At 44.7% G+C, this 23,607-nt stretch overlaps 1 long non-coding RNA gene across 1 annotated transcript in view; it reads left to right on the top strand.

The window, feature by feature from the left end:
- The window catches only part of LOC128323018 (uncharacterized), a 28,890-nt gene extending 6,105 nt beyond the window's left edge, over positions 1-22,785 (top strand). Inside the window, exon 2 of the long non-coding RNA XR_008306148.1 lies at positions 22,258-22,785. This is a non-coding gene — a long non-coding RNA (uncharacterized LOC128323018). The remainder of the gene's footprint in view (positions 1-22,257) is intronic.
- Positions 22,786-23,607: the final 822 nt, after the last annotated feature.

Here is a 23,607-nt window from a genome sequence, read left to right as displayed (position 1 = left end):
AATTTGCCTTCAGGCAGGGGAGGCTGTGGATTTTTCTGCTGTGGGGCAAGCTCTAATGTATGTCCTATAGCTACAAATCCTCTGGATTAAGTACTGTTTCCCTCTCACCATGCTTTGTGTTTGGGTTTTGGGTCTTCCCCCTCACCAGTGCTGAGGATAGTTATTTGCATGAACATTTATTTAATGCTTTTAATAACTGCCCTGAGTAAGGCGGTGGTGGCTTCATAAGGTCTCAAGGGCCAACTAATCGACACTGTGCACAATCCTGCTCTGAGAAGGAGGGAAGTGGTTTAGTGATTGATATAAAGGCCAGCCAATCACCATTGTGCTAGACCAGCTCCTGCTCTAAATTGGAAGAACAGATTCTGCCTGAACTTCATTGGGAAAGAAGGTTGTGCATGTGTTAAGAATACAGGCTGACATACTGCAATGTGTTGCAATGTAATGTTTATCAAGTAGTTCAAGAGTGCTCTTGCGCAAGCTCAAAAACTGCACAAATGCCGACACATGATGATACAGCCATTATTTCCAATTGCCACACTTCTTTTGTGCAATTTTCATGCAACTGTGCAAACATTATGATGAACCAGCATAGTGTAGTGGTTAGAGTGTTGGACTAGGACCAAGAAGACCCAGGTTTGAATCCCCATTCAACCACGAAACTCACTGGGTGGCTCTGGGCCATCCATCTATCTCTCAGCCTAAACTACGTCATAGGATTGTTGTGAGGATAAACATAACCATGTACACTACTCTGAGCTCCTCAGAGAAAAAAGCAGGATATAAATATTATAATAATAATCCCCCAGTGAGGTACTACCTTGGCATGGTTGTGGGGCTTGCGTACTCTGAGGAAGGTGAGAGCTATACCAGAGGTCCAACCATACTGGACAGATCTCAGAGGAGGAGCCAGACAAAGAGTGCTTCTCCCATTAACAATATGGTGAGACGTAACTTTAATAAATCTATACCAGATCGGCCGTTGCCCGGGTCAACAAGGACCGCGCCAGGTGCTGGAGTCCCTGGACATCTGGTGGGAAGTGGGCTACAAGACTCAGGATCTTCAGTTGAGCAACCAGGGCTGGAGACTGCAGGGTTACTGGAAGAAATGTCGCTTAACCGGAAAAAAATACACGAAAAATGCCAAGAAGGAAATAATGATCTGCTATTACAAGTCTAGTCCAACTAGAAGAGGTTATTTTAAAAGAATGTACCAAATTTGGGAAGAGAAGCATCCAGATACAGAAATAACAGAACAAAAACTAGCAGGCCAGAGAAGAGTCATAATAAGAAAAGTATTCACAGAAGTTGAGCTGGAAGAACTGCAAAGAGCAACACAGGCTCAAAATATGGAAGAAGAATTACCACCAACTGAAGCAGTTGCTCAGGCGCAGGTGGAGGAGGAGGTTCATTGCCTCACACATGGATACTAAAATGTTTAGAAACAACTGGTGTCAGCAAAAACATTCAGATATTTATTTAAAAAGCAATGAGCATGTGGAGTACACAGTTAACAATCAATGGCGAGACACTTGGACAGGTTAGCATTAGAAGAGGTATTTTCCAAGGAGACTCACTATCCCCTCTGTTGTTTGTAATCGCCATGACTCCACATTCACAAATACTAAACAAAACAGGCCTCGGATACCAAACATCTAAAACAACAAGTAAAATAAATCATCTGCTGTACATGGACAATTTGAAGTTGTATGGAAAGTCCCAGTCAGAAATCGAATCACTGCTAAACACTGTCCGTATATTCAGTAGTGATATAGCAATGGAGTTTGGACTAGACAAGTGTGCTGCATTAATAATGAACAGAGGGAAAATAAGAAAAACAGAAGGAATAGAACTGCCCAATGGAAGCAAGATCAAGAACCTGGAAGAGAAAGAACATTACAAACACTTGGGCATTCTCCAGGCTGATAACATTGCACATGCTGAAGTTAAAAGAAAATTTTGAAGTGAATACATCAGGAGAGTTAGAAAAATCCTCAAGTCCAAACTCAATGGTGGGAACTCCATACAAGCCATAAACACCTGGGCTATACCTGTTATCAGATACACTGCAGGAATAATAGACTGGACCCAGGCAGAGCTAGAGACGCTAGATTGTTAAGACCAGGAAAATAATGACCATCAACCATGCTCTGCACCCCCGCAGTGATGTCGATAGGCTATACCTCCCTCGCAGCTCAGGTGGAAGAGGAATGCTGCAAGTCCATCAAATAGTAGAGGAGGAGAAAAGAGGCCTTGAAGAATATATCAGGGACAGTGAAGAAGATGCACTTCAAATGGTCAATTACAAGAAACTATTCAACACCAATGAAACAAAGCAGGCCTACAAGAAAGAACAGGTCAAGAAGCAAGCAGAAAAATGGAAAAATAAGAAGATGGCACAGACTGACTACAAACAATGGCATGACAAGGTAGCAGGGATGATACACTGGAAATTCTGCAAAACATACAAGCTACCTGTATCCAAAAATTGGTGGGACCATAAAATTGAAAAAGTGGTAGAAAATGAAGATGCAAAAATATTATGGGACTTCTGACTACAAACAGACAAACATCTGCCACACAATACACCAGATATAGCTGTAGTTGAGAAGAAAGAAAAACAAGTTAAAATAATCGACATCGCAATACCAGGGGATAGCAGAATAGAAGAAAAAGAAATAGAAAAAATCACAAAATACAAAGATCTACCAATTGAAATTGAAAGGCTGTGGCAGAAAAAGACCAAAATAATCCCAGTGGTAATTGGTACCCTAGGTGCAATTCCAAAACAACTTGAAGAGCACCTCAACACCATAGGGGCCACAGAAATGACCATCAGCCAATTACAAAAAGCAACTTTACTGGGAACAGCCTAGATTCTGCAACGATATCTATAATAACAGCAACAACATTGATAATAAAATCCAGCCATCTCAGGTCCTTGGGAAGGACTCGATGTCTGTATAAAACAAACCAGTCAATAACACCTGGCTGACTGTGTAAACAACAACAATAATAATAAAAAATAAATTAATAGTATACCAGCCACAATGATTGTGCTTCTACTGCAGACTGACTGCTGACATCTTGTAAATCTATAAGCATTCTTAATATCTGTATGCCAGTACCAACCCTAGCTGTCCTATACATATGAATTATCTCTGAGAGTTTGTATCCGGAGGGCGGGGGTGTGAAATCAAAAGGTCAACACCCATTTCAGATACAAATTGGTGCTTTTCAGAACAGGATGCAAGTGCCTCATTTCAGCTGGGATTTACCACTGGTGGTATCTGAGAGAGCCCTGAAACTTTGCTATATCCCAGAAAATGAGCTGGAGGTTGTTGTTGTTTTCTTTTCCCTTCCACATTTGTAGGTTCAGATGAGATGAGCCTGTCTTTGGGCTTATACAGAGTGCCCCTTAGTCACTATTGGGTCTTCATGGGCCAGTCTTCATGGGCAATTAGGTGTTGGGGCTTACCACACACAACTGCTATCTTACCTGGAATTATCTGTTCAGGAGGGACTTTCAGAAAGATTAGGGTGTTGATACCTTTCTTCTTGCATATTAAGCTCCTTACCCTAGTGACTTTTAAAGTCAAAGTGCCCCAGGCAAGAACTTGAAGGTGAAGAACATTCAAAAGCTATTATTTTAGAGGCCTAAAAATAGACTCTGCTTAATGGGAATAAACTAGGCCAGCATTAACAGTAAGGATATTGCCGAGTATCACTCTTTAAATAATTTAAGCAGTGAATTGATATAAAATTACCTAGGTGGGAATGATCCAGTTTTCCTGGAAGGCACTTTTTGCATGAAATAATGGCTGTGTTTAAAAGGGAGTTAAAAATACACCCCGAGTCTGCTCCCACTTAAGGCAGTAGGAAGAGGTGTGCCTTTGAGGGCTGACATTGGGAGGTGGTCCTTTCAATGTCTTTTAAAAAATGGAACCTATTGTCCCAAAGGGAACAAGGGCCGGCCATTATCCCAGGTCATGAATAATTTGACACCAGGGGTGCATTTATTTAGACTAATATAGACTACAGAAGGTATGAAGTGCGCAACATTTCCTTGTCAGAAGGCTTTTACACACCTCGAGTGGCTTAAGTGCTATTTGTACTGGCACTTTTGGTCATGAGAGCACAAAAACCTATGTTGGCTTGAACATTGCCAAATGGGAAATGACTAATATGGCAAACATTTATATACCACTTGTCAACAAAATTCCCAAAGCACCTTACATAGATATAAATAAATAAAGATGGCTCCCTGTCCCCAAAGGGCTCACAACAAGAAACATAAGATAGACCACAGCAACAGCCATTGGAGGGATGCTGTGCTGGGGATGGATAGGGCCAGTTGATCTTCCCCTGCTCAATAAAGAGAATCACCACTTTTAAAAGGTGCCTCTTTGATCAGTTAGCAGGGGTTAAATGGACCAGGGGTTCCCAACCTTAGGTCCCAAAATGTTGTTGGACTGCAACAACTTCTATCCTCCCCAGCTAAAGTTCATTGTGGCTGGAGATGATGGGAGTTTCAGTTCAGTAACATCTGGGGACCCAGGGTTGGGAAGCCCTGAAATGTACCATCACATGAGAACCATTTTAAATGTAGGAGCTAAGGGACCAAGCTATGAACCAGGAAGCCCTTGGCTCCTGCATGATGCGTGAGTCTAAAGCTCCTGCATGAATTTAGTAATTGAGTCGGTGTTGACTCTTGGTGACTACAGAGCCCTGTGGTTGTCTTTGGTAGAATACAGGAGGGGTTTACCATTGCCATCTCCCGCACAGCATGAGATGATGCCTTTCAGCATCTTCCTATATCACTGCTGCCTGATATAGGTGTTACCCATAGTCTGGGAAACATACCAGCAAGGTTTTGAACCAGCAAACTTCTGGCTTGATAATCAAGTCATTTCCCTGCTGCACCATCAGTGAAATGGAGCTAGTGCTGCCACTCACTCCCATAGGGGGCATTATAAGGCTTCTGGTGGTGGTGATGGCATATTTATTTTATTTATTCAATGTATTTATATACTATCTTCAACCAGAGGTCTCAAGGTGGTTTGCTAGCAGCACAGGGGGCTGGAGGACAAAGTCTGACCGGTGGCTCCCCTGCCCCCTGGGTGTTCCTCCTTGAATTCAAAGTGTGTGTATGCCCCAAGCCACACCCTTGTGTGACATCAGATGCCGGACAGGTGGGGGCTGTGCCAAGAACAGGGCTCTCACAGTCCAGGCAACACTTCATTTCCCCTGTCAGTGGTTGGTGGAATCGCTGAAAGAGAGCTCCAGCTCACAAGGGAAATGAAACACTGCCTGGGCTTTGACAGCCCTGTTCTCAGCACTGCTCCCCTGCCCCCACCCATGTCTGATGTCAGACACAGGGCAGGGGCCAATGCTCAGGGGGAGAGTCCATCCCTCCCCAGCCAGTCTTTCAAATGCTGGTTGAGAAGAGAAGAGAGGAGAGGAGGGGTCATGACTCATGCTCCCAGTTGGCAAGTGCTTTGCTCGCCGGCTGGGTGAGGGAGAGGGCAAGGGGGCACCTGGCCGAGAGCCTTGGGGGCTGGAGACAATTGTCCACCCTTGCTCAATGGTCACTATGCCCCTGCGGTTCACAATTGATCACTAACTTTTATCTATCGCTTTTCAATATTTTATATACCACTTATTTTTTACATAGGAAAAATAAGATGGTTCTCTGTCTCATAGGGCTTATAATCTGAAAAGAAACACAAGGTAGACACCAGCAACAGCCTCTGGAAGGATGCTGTGCTGGGGTTGGATAGGGACAGTTGCTCTCCCCTGCTAAATCTAAAAGAATCACCATTTTAGAAAGATACTTCTTTGTCCAGTTAGCAGGGATCAATGTAAGGCATGTGAAGTGATCTTTCTTGTTCAATTTTTATATCGCCTTTCATAAGACATCTCAAGGTGTCTTATTAAAATACAATAAAACTCCATAAAAATCTCATTTAAAACCAGTTAAACATTAAAAAAAAACCCATAATGCATGCACAGACACACCATTAAAAAGACAGACAGAAAACAGGAAAGCTGAGAGAACCAACAGACCCTAAGGGGTAAAACCCTGAACAAATAAAAAGGTATTTAGTTGTTTTTTAAAAGCTGCCACAGATGTCAAAGAACAGACATTCACTGGGAGCATTCCAGAGCCTGGGGGCAACAACAGAGAAGGCCGTGCCTCCATGCACGACTATTTAGCCTATCTCAACATCAGCACACGGAGCAAAGGCCCCTCTGATGACCTTGTTAGGTGGGCAGGAATCCTTGGGAGCACGCAGTTCTTCAGGTATACAGGACCCAAACCATTAAGGGCTTTAAAAATAATAACCAGCACTTTGAATTGGATCTGGAAACAAACTGGCAGCCAGTGCAACTCTGTCAGAATAACTGCTCAGAAGAGAACTCAAGGCATGGTGTATTGTGGGAGTTCTGGGGACCTCCCAGAAACCTCCTTGCTGCAGGCAGAAGCTGGCAATCGTCTGGATGGGCTATCTGTTGGAAATTCTCTGTGGTGAGAGAATCCCTTTCTCATTATAGCAGAGTGCACAGAGGCACAACACAGTGGTAGTTTAGTTAAGCATGCGTGTATCCTGAGAGTAAAGTAACTTGGAGCCAATTCATAGTTTCAAATCAATATAAAAGGCATTTATTAAGGAACTCCATTCTAGATAGGAAAGTGAGGAGTTAGGATTTCTAATCTAACTATCTAGCTGGATGCAGATGGATTCTGCATCCTCTCTGCACATATGGTGCAGGGAGAGAGGCTTGCCATGTTGCAAGGTAGGAGGCAGGTAGGAAGAGAGAGAGAAGAAAGGAAGTTGAATCCCCTAAGAGTAGCAATCTACATTTCAAAGGGATAGCATCAGAGCAGTGGAGAAGTGATGACAAATGTCTTGACCCTCTAGCCCTCTGACTTACTAGTCTGTCCTCCACTGTCTGAGACAAAGAGACAGCGCAAAGTCCTTTAACGTCCAACATATCCACCCACCCAGCAACTAGGAAAGGATCATTTGCAGGGGAGGTAAGCTTTCCGAGGCTTCTTCCCTTCACCCCTTCAAGCCCTTCTCACCGATTGTGAGAAAGGGCTCTTTGACTTCTGGAACCTGTAAGATCTACCATTATGCTGTTAATTTTGAAACTTCATGGAAAATCCAAAGGGAGATTTAAAAACCTTTCTAAATATTATTAATACACCTTAAAAAGAGATAGTGAATTTAGCTCAGCTTGAGTATCAGAACTCATGTATCCCGAATCTTAGAAGTGTTGAATCTTGGAGACTTCTAAAGCCTTTTCATGTTCAATACAAATTTTACAAATTGCCCTGTGCTTATAACAGATTGGACCACAACTTTAAAAAATATATCTGGATATCTCTCTCAGCACAAACAGATTCTTGTGAAAGTGCATTCCAGTGCCACAAGGGACCAAGTTCTACATCTGAATGAAACATATTCAGAGAATTCCTGCATGATACCAAGGAAGGGTTTTATTTCAGAATAGGTTTGAATTATTCTGTTCCTTTTAGAATTATAAACATGTTTCTGTAACAGCCATGTTTTTTCTGACATTTCAACTTTAGTTGCTCTTGCTGGTTTAGTCTTCTCTCTTGCATCATGCACATTCTGTCCTTTTATCCTTCTCCAAGAAAGCTAGAAGTACCTCTGCTTTGCTCCTTAAAGCTGACCTTGTATCAGTGATAGCATCTGCAATATGCCATCTCATGAATGCAGTTCTCTGAATGTGTTCCTGAGGTTCTTACTTTCGGTCTTGAAACTCCTTCAGAAAACTTTTTCTTGAGGAAGAATCTGATTTCAAAACTTATGAAACTTACTCCTTTTCCTTCCTTTTGGGGGTAAACATTCCTGAGTTTTTCCATATTGTTTCTGTTTAAAATACCTGGCCAACATCCACAGCAAGGAGGAACCATATGTGGAACAAGCACTGTTGCACTTGTGCAAGAGGATGGCTTAGCTGTACTAAACATTGGTATTTGAAAGGTAGTTCTATAGTGCTCTTGCAGAAAGTTTCCCATTAAAGCAAATTAGGCTTGCAGCAATTTGTCAGGATCTGCCCCAGTTTGCCCTCAGGAGGAGGAGGACCCTGGCATGGCCTGGGGGAATCCTTTAGAAAAGACCCTGACACAGCCCAGCGGAAAGCAGCATAAGGAGGTCCTGTTGAGGCCCAGGAAGAACCTCAGGCTGAGGAGGCTCCCAATACAGCACAGAAAGGACCCCAAGCTGGAAAGGACCCCAGCAGGGCACCTGAGGAAGACCCCAGCACAACACCCTCCGAGAGCCAAAAGAGGACCCTGCTGGAGCCCTAGTTGAGACCTCCCCCACCCGAATCATGACCTCAGGAATTTGTAGCCATACACCTCCTGGGATTTCTTACCTTCTTCGAACCCCCAGGAGTCCAACTGAGAGGAGTCTCCAAATGCCCAGGAGCACTGTTGCTGTTGAGCTAGGGGGGCTGATCTGCGAGAGCAGTGGAATCAGTGGGAAAATGTCCTCCTTGGGAGCTAAAGATCTACTCAGGAGGAACCACAGAGCCAGTTTCAGCAGCTGTCATGAATGAGTCAGAGACCTGCTATCAGCTAGAGCCTGTAAAAACCCTCCAGAATCTCGAGATGGCTGCTAGAACAGCTCCCAAGTGTCAGCACCTTGCTGTTTGGTCCCAGTACCTCAGCTAGCCTATTCTCCAGAACCAACTGTAGCAGAATTCCCCGGGTTCTGTGACAGAGACTTGACACCAATAGTGAGAGAAAGCAGATTTATTGCCGGCAATTGATCCCAGCGGAATGAATTCCAAAGGCTGAGACCCAGATTACACTGTGGCTTCGCCTTTTATACGCATAACTATTTACATATAGTGGATACAATTCTCATTAGTAAGCATCGTCTTAACAATTACTACCAATCAGACAATTTCCCATACTAAGCTATAACTAAGCATTTCTCCCCCTCCTTCTCTCTGCATCTTGCTAAACTATTTTCACTCCCTAAAACTGTGGCCTTGAGAGAGTGCTGGCCAGCAGGTTGTTATCTACAGATAGCAAAAGGGGCCCCTGTCTTACATACCAACAGGAATTTATTGTGCTGTTAGCAAGTTGTAATTAGAGCAGCTTGGTTTTATGCAGACCCTTTTAACCATTTCTTGACCATAAAACTGAGTCTGCCTCACAACCACCCTCCTGAACAGCTCTCACTCCTGGTGCCTTTGGTTCCCTGCTGCTGCAATTTCCAGCCCTCCTTCAGGCCTGTGAACCACTCAGACCTTCAGTCCCACTGGTTTCTCTTTCAACCTGAGAATAACCAGCCACATGGTGCTGACCTGGCAAAGGCAGGACACAATTGTGTAACTGTTGCACAACTGCAAGTAGGCTTGCATTTCTGCAACACTGCTCTGGAGCATGGGCTCCACAGACTGGGTGCAGATAGCTTGCATAATGGCTTTGCACTGCATGTGCTTTGCTGCTTTGGATGTTGGCTATTGTCTTTAAGATGTTCCAGGGCAAGCAGAAATCAGACATACAGGGCATTCCAGTTGTGGGGGGAGTGGCTTTTGGGAACTTTGGCCTAGGACATGAGGGTATTTGAGAAATGTAGGCATGGCCTATGTAGGGCTTGGGACATTTATTGCATCTGTAATTAAGTCTAATCCTCCTCCAGCTAGAATGTACACAAACACGACTGTCTTCTGCTAATTAGCCCATGTAAACATTATTTATAAGCATGCAAAGGAGGCTCAAACATTAACACTTCTAGTGTCATGTGAGAAAACACTCCATCTGTAGGAAAGGTACCATGAGGATGCCAGCAGGGCTAACAGGTAAAGTCAAGAAAGCCATAAACGGGAAGAAGACTTCCTTCCAAAATCAGAAGGCCAGTCCAAATGAAGAGAACGGAAAGGAATACAAACTCTGCAAAAGAAATGCAAGGTGACAATAACAGAGGCAAAAAGAGAGTTTGAGGAACATTTAGCTTAAAGCATCAAGGGGGATAACAAAAACTTCTTTAAATATATCAGATGCAGGAAACCTACCAGGGAGGCGTTTGGACCATTAGACAATGAGGGAGTGAAAGGGATTATTAAGGAGGATATGGAGGTTGCAGAGAAGCTAAATGAGTTATTTGCGGCCGTCTTCATGGCAGAGGATACTGAGCATATACCTGTTCCTGAACCCGGCCATCGGGGATGGAGGCTAAAGAACTGAGTCAGATAGAAGTGATAAGAGATGATGTCCTAAACTGTCTGGATAAATTAAAAACCAGCAGATTGCCAGGGCCAGATGGCATCCATCCAAGAGTCCACAAAGAAATCAAATGTGAAATTGCTGGCCTCCTTGCAAAAATATATAACTTATCCCTACAATCAGGCTCTGCACCGGAGGACTGGAAAGTAACAACTGTAACACTGATTTTCAAAAAGGAATCCTGCGGCGATCTGGGAAATTACAGGCTGGTCAGCTTAACGTCTGTTCCAGGCAAATTGATGGAAAGTATCCTCAAGGATAAAATTATTAAGCACATAGAAGAACATGCCCGGCTGGGGAAGAACCAGCATGGCTTCTGCAAATGTAAATCTTGCCTCATGAACCTTTTGGAGTTCTTTGAGGGTGTCAACAAGTCTGTGGATCAAGGTGATCCAGCTGGCATAGTATACCTGGACTTCCAAAAAGCTTTTGACAAAGTTCCTCTTCAAAGTCTCTTGAGAAAGCTTAGCAGTCATGGGATAAGGGGACAAGTACATGTGTGGATTGCTAACTGGCTGAAGGACAGGAAACTGAGGGTAGGAATAAGTCAGGGGTGTAGCCACTATTGGGTGACTGGGTTCAAATAAGCCGGGCCACCTTCCCTCAGGGGCTGCGCCTCGTGGCCCCGACACATCTGATGACAGATGCGGGGGTGCTGGTTTAGCTCCCGAGTGAGGCCGCGTGGCCCCATTCGGGAGTTAAATGGCCATCGCTGTGTTTGCAGCATAGCCAGGAGTGGATGTCCCCTGCCTTAAAGGCAGGGAAGAGCTGCTCCTGGCTGCACTGTGAACGCAGTGCTGGCCTGAATCTAACTCCCTAATGGGGCTGCGTGGCCTTATTCGGGAGCCAGACCACACACACACACCCCGCATCTGACGTCAGACATAGGGGATGGGGCAAGTGGGGCAGCAGCAGCTGGACACAGGCTGCCTCTGGTCTGGCTCCACTACTGGTATAAATGAAGAGTTTTCACAAGGGAGTGAAGTAAGAAGTGGGGTCCCCCAGGGACCGGTGATTTTTAATTTATTCATACATTATCTAGAAGTTGGGGTAAGCAGTGAGGTGGCCACATTTGCAGATGATACCAAACTATTTAGGGTAGTGAAATCCAAAATAGATTGTGAGGAGCTCCTAAAGGTTCTCTCCAAACTGGGGGAGTGGGTGACAAAGTGGCAAATGTGGTTCAATGCTAGCAAGTGTAAAGTGATGCACATTGGGTGAAAAACCCCAACTTCAAGTATACACTGATGGGATCTGAGCTGTCAGTGACTGACCAGGAGGGAGCTCGAGATTGTGGTGGATACCTCATTGAAAGTGTCAACTCAATGTGCAGCAGCTGTGAAAAAGGCCAATTCCATCCTACAGATCATTAGGAAGGGGACTGAAAATAAAAATGCTAATATTACAATGCCCTTATACAAACAGTGCTGCCCCATTTGGGACCAAAATAATGCCCCCGCATCTGACATCAGACATGAGGGGCGTGTCTGGGGCCACGCTCACAGTCCCTGATTGGTGGGTGGCCTGGATCCTTTGAACCCTTTTGCCCAATGGTGGCTCCGTCCCTGCTAGATGCTCTTCCCAGAGCAGCAACATCCCCCTAAGGGGAAGATCTTCCAGTGATCACACTTCTAGTCTCCCTTTCAGATGCAACCAGGGCAGACCCTGCTTAGCTAAGGGGACAAGTCATGCTTGCTGCCACAAGACCAGGTCTCTTCCACATAAGACCACTGCAGGGAGACATGATAGAGGTATATAAAATCATGCACAGTGTAGAGAAAGTGGATAGAGAGAAATATCTCTCTCTCTCTCTCTCTCTCTCTCTCTCTCTCTCTCTCTCTCTCTCTCAATCACGTAATTCTAGAACTAGGGGCCATCCCATGAAACTGATTGCCAAGAAATTTAGGTCCAACAAACAGAAGTACTTTTTCACACAACACATACTCAACTTGTGGTGTTGGCTACTAGTTTGGATGGCTTTGGATAACTTCATGGAGAAGAGGTCTATCAATGGCTACTAGTCTGAGGGCTACAGGCCACCTCCAGCCTCAGAGGCAGGATGCCTCTGATTACCAGTTGTAGGGGAGTAACAACAAGAGAGAAGCCATGCCCTCAGCTCCTGCCTGTAGGCTTCCAGTGGCATCTGATGGGCCACTGTGTGAAACAAGATGCTGGACTAGATGGGCCTTGAGCCTGATCCAGCAGGGCTGTTCTTTTGTTCTTATGTAGAGCCAATAGGCATATTGAAATGTCTAAAACAGATCCAGTGGTGTACTGGGGGGAAACGGCACCCAGGGCAAGCTATGGCCCTGAAATGGCGCCCCCCCGCCCCCACATACCTGGCCCGGCGCGGCGGCCAGTGATTTGGCGTTGGCGGGGTGGCGGCGATGCGGCGGCGGGTCACGAGTGGCGGCGACGGCAGCGGGTTGCCTGCCGAGTGCGGTGGTGGCTGGTGTGGTGGCTGGTGGCATCCCATGGCCTGTGTAGTGGCGGTGCAGAGTGCAGGCAGTGATGCCAGGCCGCTCGGCTCGGCGTCGCTGCCTGTCCTCCGCACCGCCGCTACACAGGCCATGGGATGCCACCAGCCACCGCCGCACTCGGCGGGCGACCCGCCGCCGAATTGCCGCCGCACGCCTGCCGCCACACTTGGCGGGCGATCCAGGGGGCGTGGCGGGGGGAAGCCACTTTTTGGCGCCCCCCACGTGACCCTGAACAGATCTTATTTCATTTTCAGATCAGAAAAACAGATACATTAACTTAATATTCATTCCCCACCCCCGGAAACTGATGTTCTGTGGGGGGAGGGTTTAGGGAGGTGCAATAGAAAATTCCCTGCATCCTCTCCAAACTATGGTTTCTAGGATTCTTGGGAAGTTACATTGGTATAAAGCTGATAGATATGTGCTGTGTAGACATCCCCAAGTTTCAATATGTCCAAGAATAACAAGATCTCTGACCATGCACTCTGCCTCCTGCTCTTTGCATCATAAATTGTCCTGAAACTGACCCTCCACCTGTTTAACCATTCTGTTCACAATGGACCTTGCCTGACCTGGAGAGTACAGAGTTTTAGTATAATGTGCAATTTGGCACTGAGAAGAAAGAGACATTAGATTAACTTTTTTGCTGTTTTTTAAGTGGAGGAAAATATCCAGTTTTATTTTCTTTCTTCTAGAATTGGCTGCTGTCAAGAATATGATTAGCAATGTTCAAAAGCCACCAGAAAAAAAAGACTAGAATAGAAAAAGAAAATCAATATATTTAGATTATTTCATCTTTAAAACAAACCTTTGCATAACTGAAGCCACAGCTCTCAACAAATTGCAGTTTTGCTTTTGGAGTTATGCAAATTAGAACAAAACAGAAGACTGGGAACAACATACCTTGCCATCTTTCCTCTTTATTCAGGCTGATTTGCATATGTCACCCACATGGTTATTTACATATTCTAGTGCATATTTTATTATTTCCAGGCTTACCTGAATGTGCAGAGAAGCAGACTTTTCAATTTGTAACGCTCTTTCCATGTGAATTTTAGGACATCTGCTTATTAAATCCAGTTGGGTACATTTAAAAGGATCCTTTTTGTTTTAATAGGTCTTCAGACCTCGCCACAAAGGTCCTTTTAGGTCTTGAAAGCTTCTGCTCTTTCTGTATACTGAAATGATCTATGGACTTGAGTTTTTCAAAAAGCACCCCTCTCTTCTCCCATTATATTGCAAATCCTTTAAAAATGAGAGCAGATTCGCAAGTAGTTTGAGAGAAGGGGATGGAATCTTGGGAAGGGGGATCATCAACAATTCCACAGCCTAAAGTAGTAGTTGTGATCTTGAAATGATATATTTGGTGGGTTGTTTTTTGCTTTTCTTCATATTGCTTGTGTTGTAGATCATATCTATATGTAATATGGTAGAACTGGCCCTCAACAGACAGACCTTCTCCCTGTATAATAGGTAAGGTAATATTTTCTCTCCAATTCATACCATTTGCTGCTTGCTTGCTTATTTATTTATTTATTTACATTTATATGTCAGCAATCTGGCCACCCAGAAGGGAAGTCCAGGAAGATAGTCCACAATACAAACTGGCCTACAGAAACGAAACACGGCTCGGAATAGTTCTTTATATCAGGCTCGGGCTGAAAGCTGTCGACAGGAGGGTTGACAAATGTTGCCTTCCAGCAGCGAACAGAAAGCTGCTTGCGTACTTTATAATCCAAGCTGATAACTCTCAGCTGGCAGGGATTCAAGGCTTATCAGCCCTCTGCAAGAGGTGTTTACTCCTCTTGATAGTTTCCAGGTGTGCTCTCCACCTTGTGACACGCAGTTGCTGTGGAGTCAGTGGGGGTTGCCTGCACAGCTCATCTTCTAGTCTGTCCATTGCTGTCTCTGCTGCCTCAGACTGCTGTACCTGCTCTGAAACATCAGCCGAACCTTCCTCATCCATCTCTTGGGAACTGACAGCTGGGCTCTGCCCCTCAGGCACCCCTGCATCGGCTGAAAGGCTGTCAGCTTCCCCTTCCTCCTCGCTATCTGAGATCGAGGGTGTGACACTATATCCCACTCTTCCTCCAAGGAGCCCAGAACGGTGTACTATATACTTAAGTTTCTCCTCACAACAACCCTGTGAAGTAGGTTAGGCTGAGAGAGAGAAGTGACTGGCCCAGAGTCACCCAGCAAGTATCATGGCTGAATGGGGATTTGAACTCAGGTCTCCCCGGTCCTAGTCCAGCACTCTAACCACTACACCATGCTGTCTCTCATTTACTGAATCTGTCCCTGGTGCTGGAACACATGTCTGAAGTTGTTGTTGTTGTTTGGCCTTGTAGAATGTCAAATTTTGCTTGGATGTTAAACCTAATAATATTGCCGGGGGTGGATTAAGCTTTTTGCCTCCCGTAGACAACCAAAGATTTGCCACCCCAGCTCAAGGGGCTTGTTGGCTATACTTGTATAAGATAATCCAGCAAGGATTTCCGTTTAGAAGTAAAGGGCTTGTGGGGTGGGGTGGGGTGTAAATATTTTTACCATCTGCAGAGAGCCCTGGAATTGAAATGGCCTGACCTGTCATTTGGAAGGCAGGCAGGCCTGTGGGAGGAGCACTTGCCACCGTCCCTGCCACGCTGCCACCATCCTGATGTGCAGTGGCAGTTTTTAAAAGGTAGAGAAGGAAGATTTAACTTCCCCCTAACTCAAGCCCTTTACTTGCACACCACACTCAAAATTTGCCGCCGTAGGCAAGTGCCTATATTGCCTATGTGTTAATCTGACCCTGAATATTGCTACTGTATGTTTTGCTTAGGTCAGGAGTTCACAACATTTAGCCCTAAATGTTGTAGGACTACAACTCCCATCATCCTCAACCACAATGGCCAAAGAGGATTCATGTCAGGATCCAAGGCTGGGAACTCCTTGACTTAGGCCTTAGAGCATTCTACAAGATAAAAAGGGAGGGAGGAAGGTTTGAGTATTCATCTAAATATGCTTTCTAGATTATCAGGGAGTGTAGAGTTAAACAAACAAACCACACATACAATCCTAAGAGTACTTGACAAGGTTATGAATTTTTTGCACACTACTTGGACATTATTTGAAAGGTTATTTAAAAAAAATACTTATTGGAGAGAGAGAGAGAGAGAGAGAGATAAATAGATAGATAGATATCTACACACACACACATACACACAGACTATGCCTCGATATATACACTATGCCTCAATAATACCACCTAATGGCACAGCGGGGAAATGACTTGACTAGCAAGCCAGAGGTTGCCAGTTCGAATCCCCGCTGGTATGTTTCCCAGATGATGGGAAACAGCTGTATCGGGCAGCAGAGATATAGGAAGATGCCGAAAGGCATCATCTCATACTGCACGGGAGATGGCAATGGTAAACCCCTCCAGTATTCTACCAAAGACAGCCACAGGGCTCTATGTTTGCCAGGAGTTGACACCCACTCGATGGCACACTTTACCTTGACCAGGGACGTAGCAAGGTTGGAGTGAGCCCAGAGACAAGATTTTAAAATGGGCCCCTCCACTCACTGAAGCTCAGCTCATGAAGTAAAGAAATCTTAATTGAGGCTGAATAGTAGTAACAAAAAACATTGTGTGTGTGTGTTTGTGTGTGTGTGTGTGTGTGTACACACACACACACCCTCTTTGCCACAATAGAACATCATCCTAAATTATTTTTTTAAAGGTTTCGTAAATTGGGATGATGCAAGTCATTTAATGGTACTAGAGAAAGATGTGCTGTTCTGGTAATTTCAGGTCTTAACACATCAATTTCGGAGGATGAATAAAACAGAAGGAAGCTCGGGCAGGTGCACGGCTGGGGAAGTTGGTCATGTGACTTGCCTCTGGGGGATCCCCGAAGGCAGAGGGCCCCCTGACAACTGTCTCCCCTTGCCTTGACCTTTATGCCTCAATGGCTTTCTTGCTGCTGGCACCTCCAATTCAAGATACACTGTGCCAGAATCCTGAGTGCATTCTTGTCAGGATTAGTCCTAGCCTCCTTCTTCTTTCCAGTCACTCTCTGCTTTGTCCTTGACTTCCTTTTCCTGTTTGGCTATTTTGCTAATTTGGAGGCTTTGAGGAAAACACATTCTCTGTTGGCTATTCTCACTCATTTCCAGATCCACTCAAGATGCTCTGGGAACCTTGGAAAACCTGTACGTTATTTATTCCAAAAAGAAACAAGATAGTTCAAGCTAATTCGAGTTCTCATCATCCTCTCTCATCCTTCAAAGGGCACTTGGAGGCTGTTCACACGAGCAGCCCCTACCCAGGGTTGTGCAGTCCTACCGGGGTGGGCCTGCTCTTGTGAAGCACCGGGATCATGACTCATCCTGGGGCTGCCCTGCCAGGTAGCCCAGAGTTTTTACCCTGGCTTTTACCTGGATAGAAGGGCGCCACGAAACAAGCCGGCAGCAACCACAACTGGACCTCTCCAGATGATCTTAAAAGGCAACAAGGTTCATGGCAGAGAACTGTATTGTTACTCAATACAGGTGGCAAGTTGAGCTAGCGACTGTTGACAAAGTTATCAAATCGTGCTATGGTTTAATGATTGTCTGGGAGTTGTTTCTGATGGTGTGCAAAAGACTATGCAATTAGACATGTAAAGGGAAATGCTGTGTGTGCATGTGTGTGGGGCCTTATTGCAAACTGATTGCAAAGAGACAGCATTACTAAAATGGCCAGATTTTTAGATGCCTTGTGTGGACTCAGTGCAGATCTCCAAGCAAAATCTAGACTAGATTGGAAATCTAACGGCCAGAACTGTGGAAGGAACAAAGGAGGTTTGGCTAGATCAGGAGAGCTTGAGGGAGCTTTTTAAACTATTTTAAAAACAACAACAATGTGTTCTTCAGCAGTATAACACTGCAATGAGACTGTCCTTATTTGCAGCTTGGAGCGAGGAGCCAAGACAGGGTTTGAATGGCAAAGATTGCGTGCAAATTTAATATATTAAGCAGGGTGCAACTTAATGCTACCCCACATCCTGACTGTGGTTGTAGCAGTTTCCAATTCCCCCCTTCATAGCCCCAATGGACCACTTGCTTTAAAAAAAAAAAGAACACCAAGTTGCTTCCCAGCATCTCCTAGTTCCGGATATTAGACTTGAGCTAGGCTATCAAATTTCCTTTTTCATTAATGAACTGGCTTGCTTTTTTTCACTTTCCGGATACATGTATGGCAGTTAAACTGGTTCTTTAAGGGTTTAATTAATACCCCTAATGTCCCGCTTCTTCCTAGAATCCTTTCTTTGCTCTTGACAACCATTCTGCTGTCTAATAACTTGTTTCCTCTCACGTTCTAAAAGTAACTCACTCAGACAAAATAAGACTGAACTTGTGAGACAGTACTGTGAATAATAATGAAAGCTCTCCCCCTCCACCACTTTCTGTTCCTTTTTTGACTGTCAGAGTAGAGAATGTCAAAATAAGCTCAGAGGGAAACTAAAATGAAAATTAGGAAATTTGCTTATCTCTTTGCCAGATAATAAGGGATAAACACAATGAAAAAAGAGGGGTGTGTGTGAAAGATTAAGTACTCCCTCAGGTACATGTACAGAGGACTGCAGTGTGTTAGTTGTTTTTGAATCATTAGGTACCATATTCCGATTATGAATATGTTTTAAAAGTGCTGCAGTATCAAACAATCCTTAAGACATAGCAATCACTTTCCCTAATACAGAAAGAGAAATTCATTTTGTTACAATTAATCTGGTAGAATTATAAGATAATTAGAAGATTGTGAAGTCACAAAGGGATTACTGTGGTTTTAGAAGCCTAAATGAGGAACTAGAGAAAGGTAAGAATGAGATAATACAAATGTTGAACATCTCAACATATATAATATACTAAGGTCGTATGTGGCAAGCCCCACCAACACTCTGCTTTATCAATTGGAGGTAACAGAGCAGAAGCACCGTGGTAATTGGGCAGTGGGGATTCCATATGCAGATAGGGAAGAGGAGTGGGTAGGGGGTGAGTGAGTGAGCAAGTGGCAGGGAGGGGGGGTGAGTGAGCTAGTGGGAGGGGAGGGAGTGAGTGAGTGAGTGTGGAGGGGTGAGCAAGTGGTGAGAAGGGGGTGAGCAAGTGGGTGAGTGGTGGGGAGGGGGTGAATGAGAGAGCGGGGTGAGCAAGCAAACGGCAGGGAGGGGGCAGACGAGAGTGGGTGGCTGACACTGAACAATAAAGCAGGGGCTGTGGCAACGGCGGGGAGGGGGCAAGGAGAGCAACAAAGTCCTAGCGCACAGATGCTATGTGTGGGTTCAGCTAGTTTGAATAAAACCCAAGAGAAGCATTAGAAAAATAATCACTGACATGATGAGGGGAATTAATCAAAGTAAAGGTAAAGTGTGCCGTCGAGTCGGTGCCTACTCCTGGCGACCACAGAGCCCTGTGGTTGTCTTTGGTAGAATACAGGAGGGGTTTACCATTGTTTCCTCCCGCACAGTATGAGATGATGCCTTTCAGCATCTTCCTGTATCGCTGCTGCAAGTAGTCCCATAAGAATTGAAAAGGACAAGCCAGAGGCAGCGAGGAAGACTGGTGGGCTAGCTGAGAAACCAGGGGCTCTTTCCCATCTGAATCTCCCTGGCCTGAGCTGGGAGATTTGCTGAGCCTGCCTTGCCTCCTCTCTTCATCCTTGACCAATAGAGAAGACCAGCTGCTGGGACTGAATACCTTTTGCCAGCCTGAGCCTCTGTCCTGATTGGGCTGACAAGCTGCTGCTGTGGGGGCCAGTTTCATCAGCCAAGGTCCAGAGTCCATGTGAGAGGTGGGGTGCTGGGGAGTATGGCATGTGGGGCAGAGGGAAGCCAGATGTGCAGTTGCTGACTTAGCTACAGCTGCTGGCTTTGCCACTGAAACAAGTTGCTAAAGGGGGCCAGTCGGTGGTGCCGGACCAGTCCTTTGATGTGGGACTGGGGAAGGGTAAAGATGGAGCAGGAGGCGCATTCAATGAGATTGGAGCAGCTATTTCATTCGTGGTGGGCAATAGAGAATTGGGCGTTGGCAGGCCAGCATGACATTACAAGGGAAGGGAGTCCAGTAATTTAATTACTCTTTTCCTTTCCAGGTGCCCTGTCAGCTCTCAGGCCTTAGGGAGTAGTTTCAACTTCCTACTGAACCTAACCATGCTCCTTTGTAATGCCAGGTCAGTTCAAAATAAGATCAAAATCATCCATGATTTGATCGTGGATGAAGGAGCTGACCTGGCTTGTATAACTGAGATCTGCTTGGGGGAGGCTAGTGGTCCTATGTGGACCCATCTTCTTCTCCCAGGGTGCTGTGTTGCTGAGCAAGTATGGGGCAGTGGCCAGTGGGGTGGGGTAGCTGTGGTCCATAAGAATAATATCTCCCTTAGCAGGATCCCTGTGAGAGAATTGACTTATATTGAGTGTGTGTACCTTAGCCTGGGGACTCAGGATAGATTGGGGATACTGTCCAACCTGCTGCCTAACAGACTCCCTAACTGAGCTGATGGACCTGGTCGCTGAGCTGGTGTTGGACTCTCCTGGGCTTTTGGTACTGGGTGATTTCAATGTCCACTTTGGGACTGGTTTGTCTGGTGCTTCTCAGGAGTTCATAGCAGAATTTTCATAGGAGTTCAACCTGCACGCCAAGTTGTGGCTGGTTCCAGCCCACTAGGGCATTTGAGTTCTGCTGCCCTGATCTAGATCCATTTCAAACAGGCTTTAGGGTGGGCTATGGGGTTGAGATGGCCTTGATCGGCCTGATAGATGACCTTCGCCAGGGAATTGACAGAGGGAGTGCGACTCTGCTGGTTCTTTTGGATCTCTCAGCAGCTTTCAATACTACTGATCATAGTATTCTTCTGGATTGCCTATGGCAGTGATTCTCAAACTTCGGTCCTCAGGTGTTATTGGACTTCAACTCCCATAATCCCCAACCAAAGGCCACTGAGGCTGGGGATTATGGGAGTTGAAGTCCAATAACACCTGAGGACCCAAGTTTGAGAATCCCTGGCCTAAGGGATTTGGAAATAGGAGGCACTGTTTTACAGGGGTTCCACTCCTATGTCTCAGGTAGATTTCAGATGGTGGCACTTGGTGACAGTTGCTCTTCAAAATGGGAGCTACTATATGGAGTTCCTCAGGGCACCATTCTGTCACCAATGCTTTTTAACATCTGCATGAAACCACTGGGTGAGATCATTGGGTGATTTGGTGCTGGGTGTTATCAATATGCTGATGACACCCAAATCTATTTCTCCTTGTCATCAATATCGGGAAATTGCATTAGCCCCTTAAATGGCTGCCTAAAAGCAGTAATGGGCTGGAAGAGGGATAATAAACAAGCTCAATCCAAACAAGATGGAGGTGCTCATTGTGAGGGGTCATAATCTGCAAGACAGGATAGAACTTTCTGTTCTGAATGAGATTACACTCCCCCAGAAAGAACGGATTAATCGCTTGGGAGTTCTCTTGGACCCGTATCTCACCCTGGTGCCTCAGCTTGAGACTGTGGCCAGGAGAACTTTTAACCAGCTGCAATTGATTCGACAACTCTTCCCGTTCTTTGAGGAGAATGACCTGAAAACAGTGGTACAACAACTGGTAACCTCCAAGTTGGACTACTGCAATGTGCTTTATGTAGGTCTGCCTTTGTATGTTGTCGGAAACTTGTTAGTCCAGGGTATCCCGCAGGTACGGAGCCAAGTCCAGCCCCGCCCGGCGGCCCCTCTGCTGACATTCCGTGCACCCCAAGCGAAATCCTGCCCACCCCCGCCTGGGCTACCGGGAGTCCCGAGCACTTGCTGATCTTTTTCAGGCAGCGTTTGCTGCCTGAAAGCATCTATTCCCCTTCCTCAGAGAGGGAGAGAAAGGGAGAATAGATGCTTTCAGGCAGCAAGCATCCTTGCTCTCCCGCCCTCTGGTGCCGTCATTTGCCTGCCCACCACCGCCGCCACTAATTCCCAGCCAGACGGCTGCCCATCCCTGTCGTTATCATCCCCATCACTATCCGGTAGCTCTCCGAACTCTCGTGAATGCTGCCACACATGGGATTAGCAACGGGTATGTCTAAGAGAAATAAATATATAGATAGAAGATAGATACTGGTTAATTTACACACTGTCCAGACTGTGTTATATTGTAATCATGGCTGTCTTTTATATCCTTGATGGAGTAGAGGAAGAATTGTAAAGTCAGAATATTGACACTAATTTGGAGCACACTAGGAGTTTGAAGACCCCTACTTGTTTAGTCCATTTTGATATGGCTTTACCTTGTTTCAACCATGTTTTACTTCCATATCCTTTTACAGAAATGAACCTTTTGCCTTTTGATTGATTATATTTTATATGGATTATATTGTTATATATTGGGTTGGATACGAGGCACCTATAAGCATCTTTCTCTCTTCTTAACCCTCTGCTAATTTTCTTTTCTTGCCTTGTTTACAGGATAAATTAGCAGGAGAGAATGTATGCTTTGTTTGTTCTCTTTTCAGATTGCCAGAGAGATATCTGATGAACATACTTCAGTCCTATGTTTTCTGATGGATTTGTAATCCTGATATTGGAACCTTGAGATTTGAAGAGCGATCCTATGATTGGCATCTTCATCTTACTTTGCATATCTCTATGGTCCTTTCCAAGTTCCGCACTCAGGTCATGAAAGAGGTGTCATGGATAAATGCAACCTGGCCTTTCTGCTTGACATGAGAGGTGCCATTTTTGTGAAAGATCTGCTTGGAAGCTGGAAAGAATAACCTTTGTGCTATGAACAGCAGTGTCTCTGTACTGTACACATATCACAAGGCCTTACATGCCATTGATAAGGGCAAGTCTGACCTTATGAGGATGCTCAGAGAATGGAATGCTCAGTTGTTGCTTGCAGGGATCTAAATATCTTTGCAGGGAAATGACATTTTCCTTATATTCAAACTGCAGTTTGCTGTTGCTGGGAGAACTTGTGGCAAAGTTTTTAAAAACTTTGAATTATTTCAGAATAAATTGGTGCTTTTATTTTCTGTGCAGCTAGAAAGTACATGGCTAATAATGTTTTAAAACTACTTGAGCCACTAATATGGCTAAAGATCTAGTTTTCCTCATCATGTCAACCACTATTTATTATTTAATATAGCTCAGGCTGAGAGAGGACAGCTAGAAACAAAGGTGAAAAAGAGCACCCAGGAGAAAGTATTTGTTCCCCAGGCCTTATTCCTGGTCCAAAACAAAACAAAACAAAACAAAACAAAAACAAAAACAAAAACAAAAAAAAGGTAAGTACTGCAAAACATAAAATAAAATTTAAGTATACACATACTGATTGCACAGTTTTCAATATACAGGGGGAAAGGGGGATGACATGCAAGCTGCAATTTTAGAGGGGATGGAGGAAGAAATGAAGGCAAAGAAAAAGCTTTCAAGTGATGGTGGAAGAGAGACACAAAATTGAGGATGAATGCTGTAAGAAAGTCATGATTGATCATCATCCTGAATTTGAAGGTACTCTGCTTGAAATACTGAAAAGGCAAGCTAGGCATTAGATGAAGTCAACAAGAACTTGAAAACTATGATGGAAAATTTGGCAGAAGAGAAGAAAAAAAAATACATGGGGATTATTGCTAAAAAATATGTTTGCAGACTTGCTGTTCAAAATGTTTGTAATTTTAAGTTTAAATCTTTTGCTAACAAAATATCTTGCTGTTTTTTAAAAAGTTCAAAAAGACAAGTAAATTTAATGATCAAAGTAAGGGAAAAAATAAGACATACAAAGGGGAAAATGTTAAGTACAATTAATTGACTTAAACCAGTCTACTATGGATACACACCATATACATGGAAGGGTTTCCTAG

The sequence above is a fragment of the Hemicordylus capensis genome, chromosome 4 (assembly GCF_027244095.1).
Source record: "Hemicordylus capensis ecotype Gifberg chromosome 4, rHemCap1.1.pri, whole genome shotgun sequence".
Classification (NCBI taxonomy): Eukaryota; Metazoa; Chordata; class Lepidosauria; order Squamata; family Cordylidae; genus Hemicordylus; species Hemicordylus capensis.
This window is presented reverse-complemented; position numbering and strand designations above follow the sequence as displayed.